The sequence below is a fragment of the Nicotiana attenuata genome, unplaced genomic scaffold (assembly GCF_001879085.1).
Source record: "Nicotiana attenuata strain UT unplaced genomic scaffold, NIATTr2, whole genome shotgun sequence".
Taxonomy (NCBI): Eukaryota; Viridiplantae; Streptophyta; class Magnoliopsida; order Solanales; family Solanaceae; genus Nicotiana; species Nicotiana attenuata.
Window position 1 is genome coordinate 69175 of NW_017672041.1, and position 17934 is coordinate 87108.

Genomic DNA, 17934 nt, shown 5'->3' on the forward strand with positions numbered 1-17934 from the left:
AGCGATTTCAGCAAGGACTCTCCCACTCCGACTCCGATGCTTTCCGAGTCGCTGCAGAATCACTTAGATGATCTCCGTAAGAAGTACGGCATACCTGCCCACATAGAGACGGTTCCAGCGGGGAGAGATCACGTAGATGTTCACAGGCCAGGGTATTGTGCCTTTTATGAATACCCCTTGATTGGTTATGGCCTTCCTCTTTTTCCTTTGGCAGAGGAGTTTTGCCGATTCTATAACGTGTGTCCGGCTCAACTTACGTCGTATACCCTGAAGGTGCTTCGGCTACTGACCAAGTATGCGGAGTTGATCGGATGCGAGGTCACGATTCATCACCTCTTACAATTGTTCAGTGCTGGTTATCTGAGAGGGACCATGGTGCATTTAAGAAACCGTGGTACGAAAGGGTTGGTGGTCAAAACCGACGACTGAGCGAGTCGCGGATTCTGGCGTAAATATTTCTTCATTAGAACCGAGCATGTGGTCTCTAACCCTGCCGGATTCCCAGAGAGGTGGAATTCAAAACGTAAGTACTGTAGTTTGTTAAGTTCCTTGTTACTTGTTACTGTTGCAATTCTAACTTTTGTATTGCAGCCATGGCTCGTCCGCCCCAGCCCGTCCCCAATCTCAGGAGATGGGTTGCCGGCTTGCTTCCCCATGCGGAAGAGACCCATACGTGGCCTGCCTTCATGCAACGCTATGGCCCCAAAGTCCCTTCAGGTAGATTTCTAATTTTTATCTTGTAAATTTTGCAACCCTGCTTACTTTTTATGGCAACAGGACGAGGTGCTTCTAGGAAGAGGGGCGCCAGTCCCTACTCTCAAGCGATCCGACGTTGCCTCGGATGCTTATGATATATTAATCGAGTCTGTCCGAGAGGGTTCCCCTCTAGCTCCTTTACACGGGGCTACATCTGCGACCATGGTTATGGGGGAGTCGGCATCGTTGGCACCGGTCCTACAACCCGTGGACGAGTCTTCCAATGGCGAGTAATCGTTAGAAAGAAAACGGAGGAGGCTCGAGAAGGGCAAGGGGGTGGCCACCGAAGTCGGCGGAAGTGGGGCACCTCTAACGACGCACAGACCTGCATTTATGACCGACGCCATTCTATCTGGGAGGTCGGCTCAACAGAGGAGTGTCGCTCCCGGTACTAGTTCCGTGTGTGCCGTTGAGGGGGGGTCATCGACTAACGTCGAAGGACCTGGCGAGGAAGATGAGAAGTCGGACTCTGACATCGCCCAGGAGAACATTGATGAGTTTGTGGGTGGTCTTACCCATGTGGAGATGACGACGAATGGGTCTGACCGTCGTATTATGATTCCGGGGGCTTACAACTTGTTGCTGAACAGTGAGCAGGCTGCTTCGACCCTTACCCTGCTATGTGCCGCCCCTGAGAGCAAGACGCTCAGTACTGTGAAAGATGCGGAGCTGTCACGAAGGGTTGCTGGCATGGCATTACAGGTAATCTTTATCCCCTTTCTCTCTTCTGCGTATTGTAAGACTGACCTGAGGCGCGCTTATTTCTGCTTTTCTTTTTAGACCCTCGTTTTGGAGGTGGAGAGGGGACGCCGTGAGCAAAAAAGCACGGCCCTTTACAAAAAGATGCTGAAGAAGTATCGAAAATATCGCTCTAAGCACCGAGCGGTGGTCGACCCCATTCAGCAGGACCCCGAGTTCCAAGTGTTTCGCGAGGGGCTTGAACAGAGGCAGGCCCAGTTAGAGCACAGGGGGGTTGATCTGGAAGAGACAGATAGTGAGCTGATGAAGGCCGTGGCCCGTAACAGCAAGTTGGAGAGCTCCTTAAGGTGAAAGATGACGAGCTCGAACTGAGTCGTGGGGTGGCAGCGGAGAACGTCGACCTGCAGCGGAGGGTGGCGGATCTGACCGTCGAGCTCGACGCTAGGATGGCAGAAATCAATAGACTTTCTCGGCCTTCCTCATCTCGCCCCTCGTCTGGTCAGAGTGCGCGTCATAGTACGCATGAGATGTCGATTTTTGCAGAGGCTAAACTCGACGTGTATAGAGAGCTTCATGCTGAGGGCCGGGCGACAGAGGAGGAAGTTCAGGCACGACGAAATGAGGCTCGTACTGCTCGTGAAGCTTGTGGGTATTACACCGACTCTCCCGATGGGGAGGGTCCTGCTTCTGAAGACGTCAATCGCCTCTACTCAGATTCTTGGTATAATGACGTTTATCTCCCAGGGGGTGACGAGTAGTTACAAATTTGTATAATGTATATTTTTGGCTTGTGGAATGTATTGGAGCCCGTCCGTGGGGGCGAATGTAAATATATTTTTGCTGTAATATAAACTTTACTTTTGCTGCTTCGTCCATTTGTTGCCTTTCCCTTCTTGGGTTCTCTTTTATAAGGCTTAGCCACCGTAGAGGTTGCTTTTGTTGTTCGTTACAAAGGTCGTGTCGTGGTTCGAGCGAGGTCGAACTGACATTGATGGTCTTAGCCAGTAGGATGCTGCTTCGACTGTCGTCGAAGTAGTATCCGTCGTAGTTCGAACGAGGTCGAACCGATGTCGATGGCCTTGGCCATTAGGATGTTGCTTCGACTTTCGTCGAAGAGATATCCGTCGTGGTTCGAACGAGGTCGAACTGATGTCGATGGCCTTGGCCATTAGGATGTTGCTTCGACTTTCGTCGAAGCGATATTCGTCGTGGTTCGAACGAGGTCGAACTGTCAAACTTTGATGGCGAAGGCACAGCCTGAGTCCCAGTTCGAACGAGGTCGAACTGATGTTGATGGCCTTGGCCATTAGGATGTTACTTCGACTGTCGTCGAAGTGATATCCGTCGTGGTTCGAACGAGGTTGAACTGAAACTTTGATGGCGAAGGCACTTATCCTGAGTCCCAGTTCGAGCGCGGTCGAACTGTTAATTTTTTATGGCGAAGGCACTTATCCTGAGTCCAGTTCGAACGAGGTCGAACTGATGTCGATGGCCTTGGCCATAAGGATGTTGCTTCGACTGTCGTCGAAGTGATATCCGTCGTAGAATGGAGATTAACTCTTGTTCGTGTAATGCAGATTAACTCTTGTTCGTGTAATGGAGATTAACTCTTGTTCGTGTAATAGAGATTTTCGCTCGTACAATGGAGGATTTTGTTCATTCAATGGAGATTTCTGTTCATTCAATGGAGAATCCTACACATACAATGGGGACCTGTTCATTTAATGGAGAATAACTAGTGTAGTCCCTTCATTATATTGGCCTACGGACCGTGTCGACTGGCCGGTATGATGAATCTGCGCTCTGGTGTCACCGGGTATCCCCTTTGCCACCTCGTTAAAAACCTCCCCGAGAAAACCCAATTGGGACAAAACTCGAGTCAGGGAAAAAGAGTACGACTTAGGAGATGCCTTTAAGAAGTGGAAATATTTGAGGTGGGCGACGTTCCAATTGTTTTGGAGTGGTTTTCCCTCCATTGTTTCTAGTTGGAATGCTCTTTTGTTCGCCGCTGCTATGATTTTGTAGGGTCTGTCCCAGTTGGTCCCCAATTTTCCCTCATTCGGGTCTTTCGATGCCAGTGTTTTGGCTTTGAGGACGTAGTCGCCGACTTTGAGCGATCTTACTTTGGCTTTCTTGTTGTAATATCTTTCTGCCTGCTGTTTTTGTGCTGTCATTCTTATATGGGCCATGCCTCTTCGTTCTTCGGCTTCGTCTAGATCTTGCGACCTACTTTCGTCGTTGTCTGCCCCGCTGGCATGGAAATATCTCAGGCTTGGTTCCCCGATCTCGACGGGTATGACTGCATCGGTCCCGTAGACCAGTGAGTACGGTGTTTCTCCCGTGCTGGATTTGGGCGTAGTCCGGTATGCCCATAATACTTCAGGTAGTAATTCGGGCCATAGCCCCTTAGCTTCCTCGAGCTTCTTTTTCAATATGTTCTATATTGTTTTGTTGGAAGACTCGGCTTGGCCGTTAGCGGCGGGATGATACGGAGTGGAGAGTATCCGCTTGATGTGCCATTTCTCGAAGAACTCAGTCGTTTTCCTACCGATGAACTAGGGCCCATTGTCACAACTGAATTCTTTGGGGATGCCGAAACGTCATATGATATTTTTCCATATAAAGGCGATGACCACTTGCTCGCGTATTTGTGCGTACGCACCTGCTTCCACCCATTTAGAAAAATAGTCAGTTAAAACTAAAAGAAAGCGTACCTTTCCTCGTCCTGCTGGCAGGGGGCCGATTATATCCATTCCCCACTTTATGAAGGGCCATGGCGAGGTGACTGAATGGAGGAGCTCCCCCACCTGGTGTATCATGGGGGCGTACTTTTGGCACTGTTCGCATCTTCGGACATAATCTGCTGCCTCTTTCTTCATGATAGGCCAGTAATAACCGGGCGGATGAGGCATCGGACGAGGGTGCGGTTTCCTGTATGGGCGCCGCAATGGCCCTCGTGCACCTCTTCTAATACTTGTCTTGTTTGATGCGGCCCGAGGCACTTAGCGAGGGGACCACCAAACGTTCTCTTGTAGAGGTCATGATTTATCAGGCTATATCGGGCAGCTTGCACCCGGAGCTTCTTGGCTTCTTTTTTGTCGTGTGGGAGTGTTCCGTCCTGCAGATAGGATACAAACTGGTTGCGCTAGTCCCAAGTCAAGTTTAAAGAGCATACCTCGACGTGGTCGACGGCCGAATGGAGGAGGGTGACCACATTTTCTTTGTTGATATTCTTGGTGGCCGCGGCTAGCTTGGCTAGGCTGTCTGCCTCAACATTTTCTGCCCTGGGGATTTGCTCGAAGCGACATTCGTCGAACTCAGGCATCAGCTTATGGATTTCTGATAGGTATTTTTGTAGCCTTTGCTCTTTGATTTGGTAAGTCCCGGTTACTTGGTTTACGACGAGTTGAGAGTCGTAGTGGAGGATGAGTCGACGGGCCCCGTATTTGATGGCTAATTTTATACCTGCAATCACAGCCTCATACTCGGCCTCGTTGTTAGTCATCTCGGGGCATCGTATGGACTGGCGAATTACTTCACCCGTGGGGACTTCGAGGACGAGTCCCAGTCCCGATCCCGAGGCATTCGCAGCGCCGTCAGTGTAGAGGGTCCAGAGGTCAGTGTTGGCAGATGCGCGGAGGGCCTCTTGTTCCACCTCTAGCAATATCCCCGCACTGAAGTCGGCGACAAAGTCGGCAACTACCTGCAACTTGATGGCGGTTCTTGGATGGTAGGTTATGTCATGTTCGCTGAGCTCTATGTCCCATTTGGCGAGCCTACCCGAGAGTTCGGGTTTATGTAGGATGCCCCTTAGGGAGAAGGTTGTTATTACTTTTATGGGATGGCATTGAAAATAGGGTCTAAGCTTTCGTGAAGCTACGATCAGCGCCAGGGCTAATTTTTCGAGGTGTGGGTACCTCACCTCGGCATCTATTAAAGTTTTGCTGATATAATAAATAGGGGATTGAGTACCTTTGTTTTTGCGGACTAAGACAGCGCTGACAGCGACTTCGGATACAGACAGGTACACAAGTAGACACTCGCTTGGGTCTGCTTTGACGAGCAGCGGCGGTGAAGATAGATATGCTTTTAGTTTCTTTAGGGCCTCGATGCATTCCTCGTTCCATTGTAGCCCATGATCTTTCCTCAGCATACTGAAGAACTTGTGGCATCTGTCCGAGGACCGTGATATGAACCTTGATAGGGCGGCTATTCGCGGCCATCAGTTTCTGTACCTGCCTCCTGCTGTTCAGAACCTCAGGTATTGTGTCTATGGCCTTGATCTGGTCCGGGTTGACTTAGATACCTCGTTGTGATACGAGAAAGCCTAGAAATTTTCCCGAGGCCACGCCGAAGGCGCATTTTTCTGGGTTCAACTTCATCCCGTACTGCCTCAGTATCTCGAAGGCTTCCTTCAAATGATCGATATGGTCCTCCTTCTTTGCCGATTTTACTAACATGTCGTCGATATAAACTTCCATTGTCTTGCCGAGCTGTTCCTTGAACATCTTGGTGACCAACCTTTGGTATGTTGCTCCCGCATTTTTGAGTCCGAAGGGCATCACTTTGTAGCAGTACGTCCCTTGGTGGGTGATGAAAGTTGTCTTTTCTTGGTCCTCTTCGGCCATTAGGATTTGGTTATAGCCGGAGTAGGCGTCCAAGAAACTTAGCAGTTCGTGCCCTGCTGTTGCGTCGATCAGCTGGTCGATATGGGGCAATGGGAATGAGTCTTTTGGGCATGCCTTGTTCAGATCAGTGAAATCTACGCACATTCTCCATTTCCCGCTTTTCTTTTTAACCATGACCACATTGGCGACCCATTGGGGGTATTTCGATTCTCTGATGGAACCGTTGGCTAGTAGTTTGTCCACTTCTTCACTGACTGCCTCATTGATTGCGGCGTTGAATTTCCTCCTCATCTGCCGTACAGGCGGATAAAGTGGGTCGACGTTCAGCTTGTGAGTGGCGATGTCTTTTGGGATCCCCGGCATATCTAAATGAGAGAAGGCAAATAGATCTGCATGGTTAGTTAAGAATTCGTGGTACTTACCTGGGTCGGAGAGGTTGTGTCCGATATAGGCTTTCTTTGTATTGTCGGTATCGTCCAGCTGGACCGGGTCGAGGTTCTCGACTGTCGCTTTGCAAGCTTCTACAACGTCTGGGTTCCTAATGACCTCTGCCGGCGGGTTGATTTTAGTTCCCGACATGGCTGATTGCTATGCTTCCGCGCTTGCTCCCTTCAATTGTTTGGTATGTGTACAGTCTTGGGCGATCCGGTAGCATTCTTGGGCGGTACGTGGCTCACCTCGAATGCTGAATATTCCCCATGGGGTGGGAAATTTGATTACTTGATAGAAGCTCAAGGGAACGGCTCGCATGGCGTGTATCCATGGACGCCCTATGATGACATTGTAAGCCGTTTCCTGATTCATGACGTGGAATGTGGTTTCCAGCGTGACTCCCCCTGCCAAGACTAGCAGTGATATTTCTCCGGAGGTTCGCTCTACTGCATTGTTAAAACCCGTTAGTGTTATGCAACGCGGTATTATCTTATCTTCGAGCCTCATTTGCATGAGAACTCTTGGGTGGATAATACACGCGCCGCTTCCATCGTCTACCATGATTCTTTTCACATCAGTATCAGCAATGCGTAAAGTTATAACTAAAGCATCGTAATGAGGGAATGACAAACCGTCGGTATCAGACTTATCGAAGGTGATATTGTTTTCTAAGTCATCATACCGTCCGTGAGCGATCGTGCGCTTCAACTTGTGTGTGGTGGTGAACTTTACATGATTGATTGTCGAGTCATCGCCGCCACCAATGATCATCTGTATGATGCGTGCTGGAGAAGGTGGTTTTGGTGGTCCGTGGGATTGGTCGCGTCCTCTGGCAAAATTAGCCATTCCTTTATCGCTGAGCAGCTCCTTCAGGTATCCTTGGTTCAGCATTCTGACCACCTCTTATCATAGGCCTATGCAATCTTTGGTCTTGTGTCCTCTTTCCTAATGTAATTCGCATAGGACGTTCGACCTCCTTGCACTAGGGTCTGATTTCATTTTTTGTGGCCACTGTACCTTCGTGCCCAGCTTCTCCAGTACGTACACTATTTCTGAAGGGGAGACACAAAAGTTATGAGCAAATAATAATGGGGGCATACCTCTTTCATTTCGAAGTGGGGCGACATGTCGCGGCACGGCATCTGGATGCCTTGGAGGAGGCGGATTGGGAGTTCTAACGTAGGGCTGATGCCTTTCTCTATTGAAGCATGGGAGCTGTTCCCGTCGCCCGTCGTTGCGTCGATCCCTCCTTACCTCTGACTGTACTGACGTTAGTCGTTGGGTTGGACCGTTAGATCGTCTTCATCCGCTCTTACTTCGGCGCAGTAGGCATTGTGAATCTCTTCCCACGTGGTGGGGGAATACTTCATGAGTCTGTTGAGCAGCTTCTTGGTTGCTTTTGTTCCGTCTCTGTTCAACCCATTTTGGAAAGCTGCGACCGCCATTCCTTCTGATACATTTGGCAGTCCCATTCTTACCCTGTTGAATCGGGCCAGGAAGTCTCGGAGTCCTTCACCTGTTGTTTGCCTGATGGCGAAGATATCATTGACCCTAGCTTCGGCCTTCTTCGCTCCTGCATGAGCGGTGGCGAACTTATCTGCCATCTCTTCGAACGTTGATATCGATCTAGCTAGTAGTTGAGAGTACCACGTTAACGCCCCTCCTGCCAAAGTTTCACCAAACTTTTTCAGCAACACGGATGGCACTTGTTCTTTCGATAAGTCGTTGCCTTTTACGGCGGTTACATAATGGATCAGATGGTCTTCCGGATCCGTGGTCCCGTCGTATATTTTCAAGTACGGTGGCATCTTGAAGGTTTTTGGGATTGGGTGAGGAGCAGCTTCCTCACTATACGGTTGCTTGACAAATCTTCCCACATCGCGTTTCGGCAATAGCTTAGGGGCGCCAGGTATCTTGTCCACCCTTTCCTGGTGCTCTTTCATTTGATCGCGAAGCACTTTATTCTCGTTCTCCATTTCTTCCATTTTCTTAAGGATGTTTGCGAGTGTACCATTGCTTGCGTTGATAGCGGTGTGGGCGTTGCTCGTTCGTACAACGCTAGGCTCACCGGCAGCAGCAGCGATTTCTGCCGTTGACGAATCTTTGGTATTTCCCTGAGGGGGTTTCTCGAGCATGTTGCTTAGAGCGCTCGTCAACCATTCCTCTAGCAGCTTCTTGACTACTGGGGGTGTTTCCTTTACCGCAGATGTAGAAGCCTCTCTTTCATGCAAGATCGTTAGATCTTCGAGTGAAGAGGGTGAGATCTCCCCCTCTGGTACATTACTCGGTGTTACATTCGCGGTATTTTCCCTTCCGGTTTCGTTGAGGGAGCCCATGAGGTTATTTGAGACGTCTGCTATCATTTTCAACCTTGCTTCTTTCTCTGCCATTGTTAGTTTCTATGGAGTATGAAGGACAGTGATTATTGTTTTTGATATCCTAGGTGTGAACTACGATTTCGACTACCGAAATTCCCACAGATGACACCAAATTGTTTGACTCAAAAGTTGTTAAACACTTTTAAGCAAATCAATCAAAAAGAAATGAAGGGGTAAATCGTAATATAATAAACCCTGGGATGATCTTGATAATCGGTTCTTGCAACAATATTATATATGAGAGAGAGGGAAAGAGATAATTTTAGAGAGATGAGAGAGCAAGAGAGAAGTTTATTATCCACAAAAAAAATGAATCCCCTTTTACAGAGCTCGGATCCCCTTTATATAGTAGGGGATCCTTATTTAAATATTAAAAGGTAAAACCAAAGTACATTCTATAGAGGGGCCGACGAGGTTATGAAGTCGTTTCTCCCGTTACTTCCTAAGTCGTCCCTCTGTCGGAGCTCACATATGTTCAGCGGTTGATCGTGCTGACTTAGGGACGCTATCGGTCAAATTCGACCCCATACATAAAGCAATTTAATAATGAATGAATTATACATATTAAATAATAAAATAAGGAAGAAGGAAAACATCTCGTTTGCTTGAAGGAAGAGAATTAAATAAGAAGACGAAGATGTGCATGTGTAACATGACGAATCTTGGTTTAAATAGAAATAAAATATCTGTCTTAACAATGTATTAAATATAGTCGTCTCATTGGTTGAATCTCAATTATGGAGTCATAACAGAGATTTTGATTCATCAATGTTTTAATTAGTCGTCTCATTGTATTAACAATGTATTAAATATCAATGTATTAAATAACAGAGATTTTGATTCATCAATGTATTCATCAATGTAATATCTGTCTTAACAATGTATTAAATATAGTCGTCTCATTGGTTGAATCTCAATTATGGAGTCATAACAGAGATTTTGAATTTCAATTAGTCTGAAGGAGAACTTTGGAGTAACGGTAAAGTTGTCTTTCTGTAGCCTATAGTTTGCAAGTTTGAGTCGTGAAATCGACCATTGATATTTGTGTTAGGGAAGACTGCGTACATCACTTCCCATTGGGGTGCGGCCCTTCTCTGGAACCTCCATGAACACGGAATATTTTGTGCACTGAGACACACACTCTCTCTCTCTCTCTCTCTCTCTCTCTCTCTCTATATATATATATATATATATATATATATATATATATATATATATATATATAAAAATACTCCCTCCGGTTCACTTTAACTAATTTTTTGGTTGTTTTAACTTATATTAAAGAATTCACCTTTTAGCGTGAATTAATAATAAAAATGATCATATTAACCTTAATTTGTGCATTCAAAATATAACAAACACTCCTAGGCTCTTTACTCCAAGGCGCATATATATATATATATATATATATATATATATATATATATATATATGAAATACTCCCTCCGGTTCACATTAACTGATTTTTTGGTTGTTTTAACATATATTAAAGAATTCACCTTTTAGCATGAATTAATAATAAAAATGATCATATTTACCTTAATTTGTGCATTCAAAATATAACAAATACTCCTAGACTCTTTACTCAACGGCCAACTTTGGGAAAAAAGAAGTTAATTCCTTTTTTATATCTGCAAAGTTAAATATTGGGACCACAAGAAAAATGTCAAAAAATCAATTAAAGTGGACCGGGAGAAAAATGTAACATGTTGTACATTCTTAAGTATATCTATCTCTTTCACTATAGAAAGGTTACTCAAAAAATGACATTTTTCATAATTTTTATTTTATGGGGATAGTTGGTGTGATGACCCAATAGTTCATCTCGTGTCTTGAAACCTAATTTTGTGATCTGAAGCCTTAAAATTATGTTTTAGCCTTCCTCGATTTGCGTGCGCATTCCCAGCGTCTTTTCGAAAAGCTTTTATGTTAAAAACTGATAAAAATAAGAAATTTTGCCTAAAAACTTTATTTGAGTTGACTTCGGTCAATATTTTTGGGAAATGGACCCGGATTCGTATTTTGACGGTCCCGGTGGGTCCGTATCATGATTTGGAACTTGAGCGGCCACCGAAATCGAAATTGGAAGTACCTAGCCCGAGATATCGGACTTTGTCGAAATTTGATAGTGAAAGGCTAAATGAATTTGAAATGTTTGACCAATGTTTAACCTTTGGATAACGGGTCTGTATTTTGGTTTCGGAATCCGGCATAGGTCCAGTATCATATTTATGACTTGTCTGTAAAATTTGGTGAGAAACAGAGTCGGTTTTACGTGATTCAGACGTCCGGTTGTGAAATTAGAAGTTTTAAAGTTTTCTTGAAAATTTCATTTGATTTGGTGTTCAATTCGTAGTTTTAGGTGTTATTTTGGTGTTTTGATCGAGCGAGCAAGTTCCTATGATGTTTTAGGACTTGTGTGCATGTTTGTTTGGGAGCCCCGAGGGCTCAGGTGAGTTTCGGATAGGTTACGGAGTAAAAATTGACTTGGAAAGATTGATGGTGTATCTGATCTTGTTGCAGGCCTCTGATCTCGCATTTGCGAGATCAGGCATCGCAATTGCAATCTCTGAGGGGTTCACATTTGCGAGCTTCTCATCGCAAATGCGAAGAGAAAGCTGGGCCACATAGGTTTAAGTATTTGCGAAATAACCTTCGCATTTGCGAAGTGAGTCTGGGGAGGGGTTCTTCGCATTTGCGAAGAAATGGGTCGCATTTGCGATCCTCAGGTTCCGCATTTGCGAACATTTTGCTCGCATTTGCGAAGGCAACATAAGTGTGGGAGTTTCGCATTTGTGAAGCTTTTCTCGCATATGCGGGCTTCGCAAATTGCGACATCTGCAGCTGGGTAGATATGACTTAGACGGGAATTTTCTCCCATTCTTCAAATTTTCAAAACCTAAAATCTTTGAAGCGATTTTTCAAAGAACTTTTCTTCCCCAAATCATTGGTAAGTGATTCTAAACTAGTTTCTTTCAATCTTTCACTACATTTTATAAGATTTCAACCTAAAATCTAAGGTTTTCATGGTGGAATTGGGGGTTTTTGGGTAGAAACTAGGGATTTGATAAATTGGGGATTTAGACCTCAAATTGAGGTCGGATTCCAAAACCAATTATATAACCGGGCTCGGGGGTGAATGGGTAATCAGGTTTTGGTCCGAATTTCGGGTTTGGACCAAGCGGGCCCAGGTGTTGACTTTTTCAAAAATGGCCTAAATTGAATTCTTTGCAATTGAGGGTAGTTTCTAAGGCTTGATTTGAATCATTTGGTTGGTAATTTGCTAGATTCTATTGGTCCGGAGGCTTTTTGAAGGGAAAAGCCGTGGTTGAGCTTTGAGTTTGGTCGTTGGAGCGAGGTAAGTGTCGTGGTTAACCTTGGCTTGAGGGATTAGGACCTATTTGTCTATTTGCTACATGTTTAATTGTTGGGTACAACGTATAGGTGAGGTGACGAGTACCTATGCTTTGTTGTCGGGTTATAGCATGCAGGTGGGTCTTATTCTTGTAATTGTTGCTTTCCTTGATCATATTATTCATGCTTAGACTAGTTAATCATTATGTTGATCATTCTTATCATGTTTACGAATTTTGCTATTGATTGAGTATTGACTCAAAGTTGAGGTTGGTATTGTGGAACCAAATGTTGAAGTAAGACTTATTCTTGTTATTTCTATCTTCATGCTGTTATTGTTCATTGTTTTGGTGAGGGAGAGTGTTAACGCACGAAGGATGATGTCGTGCCATGTTTTGTGAGTGTTAATGTACGAAGGGTGATGCTGTGCCATATTGTGAGTGTTAATGCACGTAGGGTGATGTCGTGCCATGTTATGAGAGAGTTAACGCACGAAGGGTGATGTCATGCCCTTTCTATTGATTCATATGGTGAGGTTCAAAGTAAAAGCACGAAGGGTGATGTCGTGCATTTTCTTTTACTGTGGTTACTTGTCCCTATTTTTTCAAAGTATAACGGTTAATCAAGTTCTCACTACTGCTGTGATCCTTTATCTTGTGATCCCCTCAGCATGTCCCCCTCTCAATATTACTTGTCTAGTTTCTTTCATTGCTGTTATTTGTATATATATTATTATATTGCACAGGTTTATTTGTAGGTGTCTTGTCATAGCCTCGTCACTACTTCGCCGAGGTTAGACTCGACACTTACCAGTACATGGGGTCGGTTGTACTGATACCGTACTCTGCACTTCCTATGCAGATTTTGGTACTGGTCCGAGCTGATCGGGAGGTTAGCTGCTAGATTCATCTGATAGGAGATCCAAGGTAGATCTGTCGGCGTCCGCAGACCCTGGAGTCCCCTTCTAGACATTTCATTTTACTGTTTCTTTCATTTTGAAAACAGTTGTATTTCTTTCAGATATTTACTTGTAGTGGAATCTTAGAAGTTCGTAAATTGTGACTCCAGATCCGGGTAGTAGTACTTATATTGAGGCTGTTATGAAATTCCGCTTTCAATTTTACTCGTTATAGTTTATTGTTTGTCAATTACTAAAATGTATAAGAATTGGCTTAATGATTCTCTAACGTTGGTTTGCCTAGTAAGTGAAATGTTAGGCGCCATCACGGTCCCGAGGTGAGAATTTCGGGTCGTGACAAGTTGGTATTAGAACACTAGGTTTCCTAGCTATCACGATTCATGAGCAGAATTAGTAGAGTCTGGAGGATCGGTACGAAGACGTCTGTACTTATCTTCCAGAGGCTACAGAGTTTAGGAACAATTTCACTTCTATTTTTCTCTGTCGTGCGATTTTGTTCTCTCAGTGCTAATCGAACTCTTCTACTCTTGTTCTCTCATAGATGGCGAGAACACGTACTGCATCTTCATCTGAGCAGCAGCCAGAGTCCCTAGTGGCAGCTCCTACGAGGGACAGAGGCCGAAGCAGGGGCAGAGCTCAGCCTAGAGCTCGGGCAGCAGCACTAGCGGCGAAGCCTCGGGTAGAGTTTGATGAGGAGGCTCCATCCCAGACCGTTCCAGTAGGACCACCTCAAGTCCCAGAGGGGTTCATCGCCACCCCGGTACTTCAGGATGCTTTGGTCCGTTTGGTGGGCCTTATGGAGAGTGTAGCCCAGACTGGCACTTTTCCCAAGGCACCAGCCGTCTCTCAGACTAGAGGAGGAGCACAGACTCCTGCTACTCACACTCTGGAGCAGATGGCTCCCAATACTAGACTCCAGCAGCTCAGCCAGTAGGAGTGGTTCAGTCGGTTGTTGCAGCACAGGCCGGTGGTGGATCAGCTATGTCTTCTGTGAGCTTACTAAGATTGGACTAGTTCACCAAGCTCTTTCCAGATCACTACAGTGGGGCACCTTCTGAGGACCCACAGGATTATCTTGACTGTTGCCATGAGGTTTTGCGGAACATGGGGATAGTGGAGACCAACAGGGTCTATTTTGCTGTGCTTCAGATGACAGGGTCTGCTAAGAGATAGTGGAATGATTTTGTGTTGACCAGACCAACTGGGTTGCCTGCTTTTACTTGGGACCAGTTCTCTCGGATATTTCTTGAGAAGTTCCTTCCTGTTAAACTGAGAGGACTATCGCAGACAATTCGAGCATCTCTAGTAGGGCAGTATGACCGTCACTCAGTATGAGACCTGTTTTGTGGATTTGGCCCGTCATGCTCTTCCTCTGCTTCCTACCGAGAGAGAGAGGGTGAGGTGGTTTATTGAGGGACTTGCTCAGCCTATCAGATTGTAGATGGATAAGGAGACTGGAGTGAGATTTCTTTTCAGACGGCTGTCAATGTTGCCAGGCGAGTCGAGATGGTTTTAGCTCAAGGGAGTGGTCAAGGGTCTGACAAGAGGCCGCGTCACTCCGGTGGATTCAATGGAGCCTCATCTGGAGGCTGAGGTACTTTTGGTAGAGGCCATTCTCCCAGGCCGTTCCATTCATCACTCCATGCATCCTACGGAGCCTCAGGTGGTCGTGGCCCTCAGATGCATTATTCCCGACCAGTTAGACTACATTGCACTACCAACTCTTATTAGTGCACCTCCGCTCTAGAGTTTTCAGGGTGGTTACTCAGGTCGACAGGGTCAGTTTCAGGTTCAGCAGTCACAACAGCCGTGATCCTGTTACATTTGTGGTGATCCGAGGCACATTGCTAGATTTTTTCCTCGTGCATCGAGCAGTTCTTAGCATCAGGGTTCTCATGCCATGGTCCCGGCACCGGGTGCTTCACAGCCTGCTCAGCCAACTAGAGGCAGGGGTCAGGCAGCCATAGGTGGTGGTCAGGCCATTAGAGGTGGAGGTCAGGCTCCTAGAGGTGGAGGCCAGCCAGCTAGGGCCCGTCCTAGAGATGCGGTCTAGAGTGGTGGGGCCCGGCCTCGATGTTATGCTTTTCCATCCAGGCCGAGGTTGAGTCTTCTGACGCCGTCATTACAGGTACTGTTTCAGTTTGCAGTAGAGATGCTTCAGTTCTATTTGATCCGGGTTCTACCTTTTCGTATGTGTCATCCTATTTTGCTTCATATTTGGTTGTAGCCCATATTTCTTTGAGTGCTCCTGTATATGTGTCCACACCTGTGAGAGATGCTATTGTAGTAGATCGCGTTTATCGCTCGTGTGTAGTTACCATATGGGGTCTTGAGACTAGTGTGGACCTTTTGCTTCTTGATATGGTAGACTTTGATGTCATATTGGGTATGGATTGGATGTCAACTTATCACGCTATATTGGAGTGTCACGCCAAGACGGTGACTTTAGCCTTGTCGGGGTTGCCTCGATTAGAGTGGAGAAGGAATCCTGGCCATTCTACCAGCATGGTTATCTCTTATATGGAGGTTCGGCCTATGGTCGAGAAGGGGTGTCTAGCTTATTTGGCATATGTCTGCAATTCCAGTGCGGAGGTTCCTCCCATGGATTCTGTACTAGTTGTCCGAGAGTTTCCAGAGGTATTTCCTGCAGACTTGCCGGGGATGCCACCCGATAGGGATATCGACTTCTGTATTGACTTGGTTCCGGGCACTCAGCCCATTTCTATTTGCCATACCGTATGGCCCCGCCAGAGTTGAAAGAATTGAAAGAACGGTTGCAAGATTTGCTTAATAAGGGCTTCATTAGACCTAATGTCTCGCCTTGAGGTGCGCCCATGTTATTTGTGAAGAAGAAAGATGGATCGATGAGAATGTGGATTGATTACCGGCAGTTGAACAAAGTCACTATCAAGAACAAATATCCATTGCTGAGGATTGATGACTTATTTGATCAGCTTCAGGGTGCCAAAGTGTTTTCAAAGATCGATTTGAGGTCTGGCTACCATCAGTTGAGGATTAGGGCATCCGATGTCCCTAAGACAGCTTTTCGGACTCGGTATGGGCATTATGAGTTTCTGGTGATGTCATTTGGGTTGTCAAACGCCCCGGCAGCATTTACGTACTTGATGAATCGGGTTTTCAAGCCTTGTTTGAATTCTTTCGTAATTGTGTTTATTGATGATATCTTGATCTACTCCCACAGTCGAGAGGACCACGAGCAGCATCTTCGAATCGTACTTCAGACTCTGAGAGACAGCCAGTTATATGCAAAGTTATCAAAATGCGAGTTTTGGTTGGATTCAATCGCTTTCTTGGGGCACGTTGTATCAGAAGAGGGTATTCAGGTGGATCCTAAGAGGATTGAGGAAGTTCAGAACTGGCCTAGACCTATTTCATCTATGGAGATATGTAGTTTCTCGGGTTTGGCGGGTTATTCTTGTCGGTTTGTGGAGGGGTTCTCATCTATAGAAACCCCGTTGACCAGGTTGACCCAGAATGGTGCCCCGTTCATATGGTCAGACGAGTGTGAGGCGAGCTTCCAGAAGCTCAAGACTGCTGTGACTAAGGCGCCGGTGTTAGTGTTGCCCACAGGTTCAAGATCTTATACGGTATATTTTGACGCATCCCGTACTGGACTTGGTGTTAATGCAAAATGACAAGGTAATTGCATATGCTTCGCGGTAGTTGAAGGTTCACGAGAAGAATTACCCTTGATGGAATATATGAGTCCACCAAACTATATAGAGACCAGGTCCTATATAGGTTTCCATAGATAATGCTAATGCAACAGTAAGTAAATGGAACAGGGAACTTTTACGTGGAAAAATCCCTGCTCAAGGGGATAAAAAACCACGACCTACACTGGTAGGATTTCAACTTCACTCTGAGCAAACTTTAGATTACAATCTATGCAATCTAGGAATTAAACTCTTAATCCTTCACTAACTTGTAATACACCTATTACAAGCCACTTTGAAATACACCTATTACAAAGACTTCAACTCATGACTAACTCTAGTCACGACACAAATACTGAAGGTTTATGGTTTACAAGGGGTTCCTAATTAAAGCTTCTAGATAAGCAAAGTAGGAATTACAATGAAGAACAATTACAAAGTTACAACTCAACTAAGGACATACAAGAGACTTCTTGTAGGAACTGGTCCGCAGTAGTGTTGTACTTTGTTCTTGATGCACTTGAGAATTGAATGCTTGATAGATGAACGGTTGGAGTGCTTGAATGAATTCTCAAGTGTTGAAGTGATGTTTTGTTGTAATACTCTTTGTTAATACAACTTGGATGATATCACTTGAATGATGTAATCACGTGGTTGGTCAATGGTGAGTGACTGTTGTACTATGCTGCACTGTTTGCGTGTACAGTGCAGGCAGTCACTTTCCAGCTGTAGACAGTTGACTTCGTACGGCTATCAGGGTAACCCAAGGGGATCAGGTCCCTGTGTTGATTCTTTATCTTCTGAAGTCATAGCAACTCACATTAGCTAGAGTCTGTTGATTTAGTTGTGTACCAAGTGTGACAAGTCCCTTATCTGGTTCTTTGACAGTAAGTTTGCTAGATCATCAAAATATAAAGCTAAGGTATTGTAAACTCATCAATTTCCCCCTTTTGATGATGACAAACTTAGAAATTGACAACCATATGCAGAGCAAAATAAACCAGATAAAGTGACAGGAACTTCACAAGTTCCCCCTGACTTTATGCTTCCCCTTAATCAGATCACCTGCTTCAATTATATTTCCTCCTTTT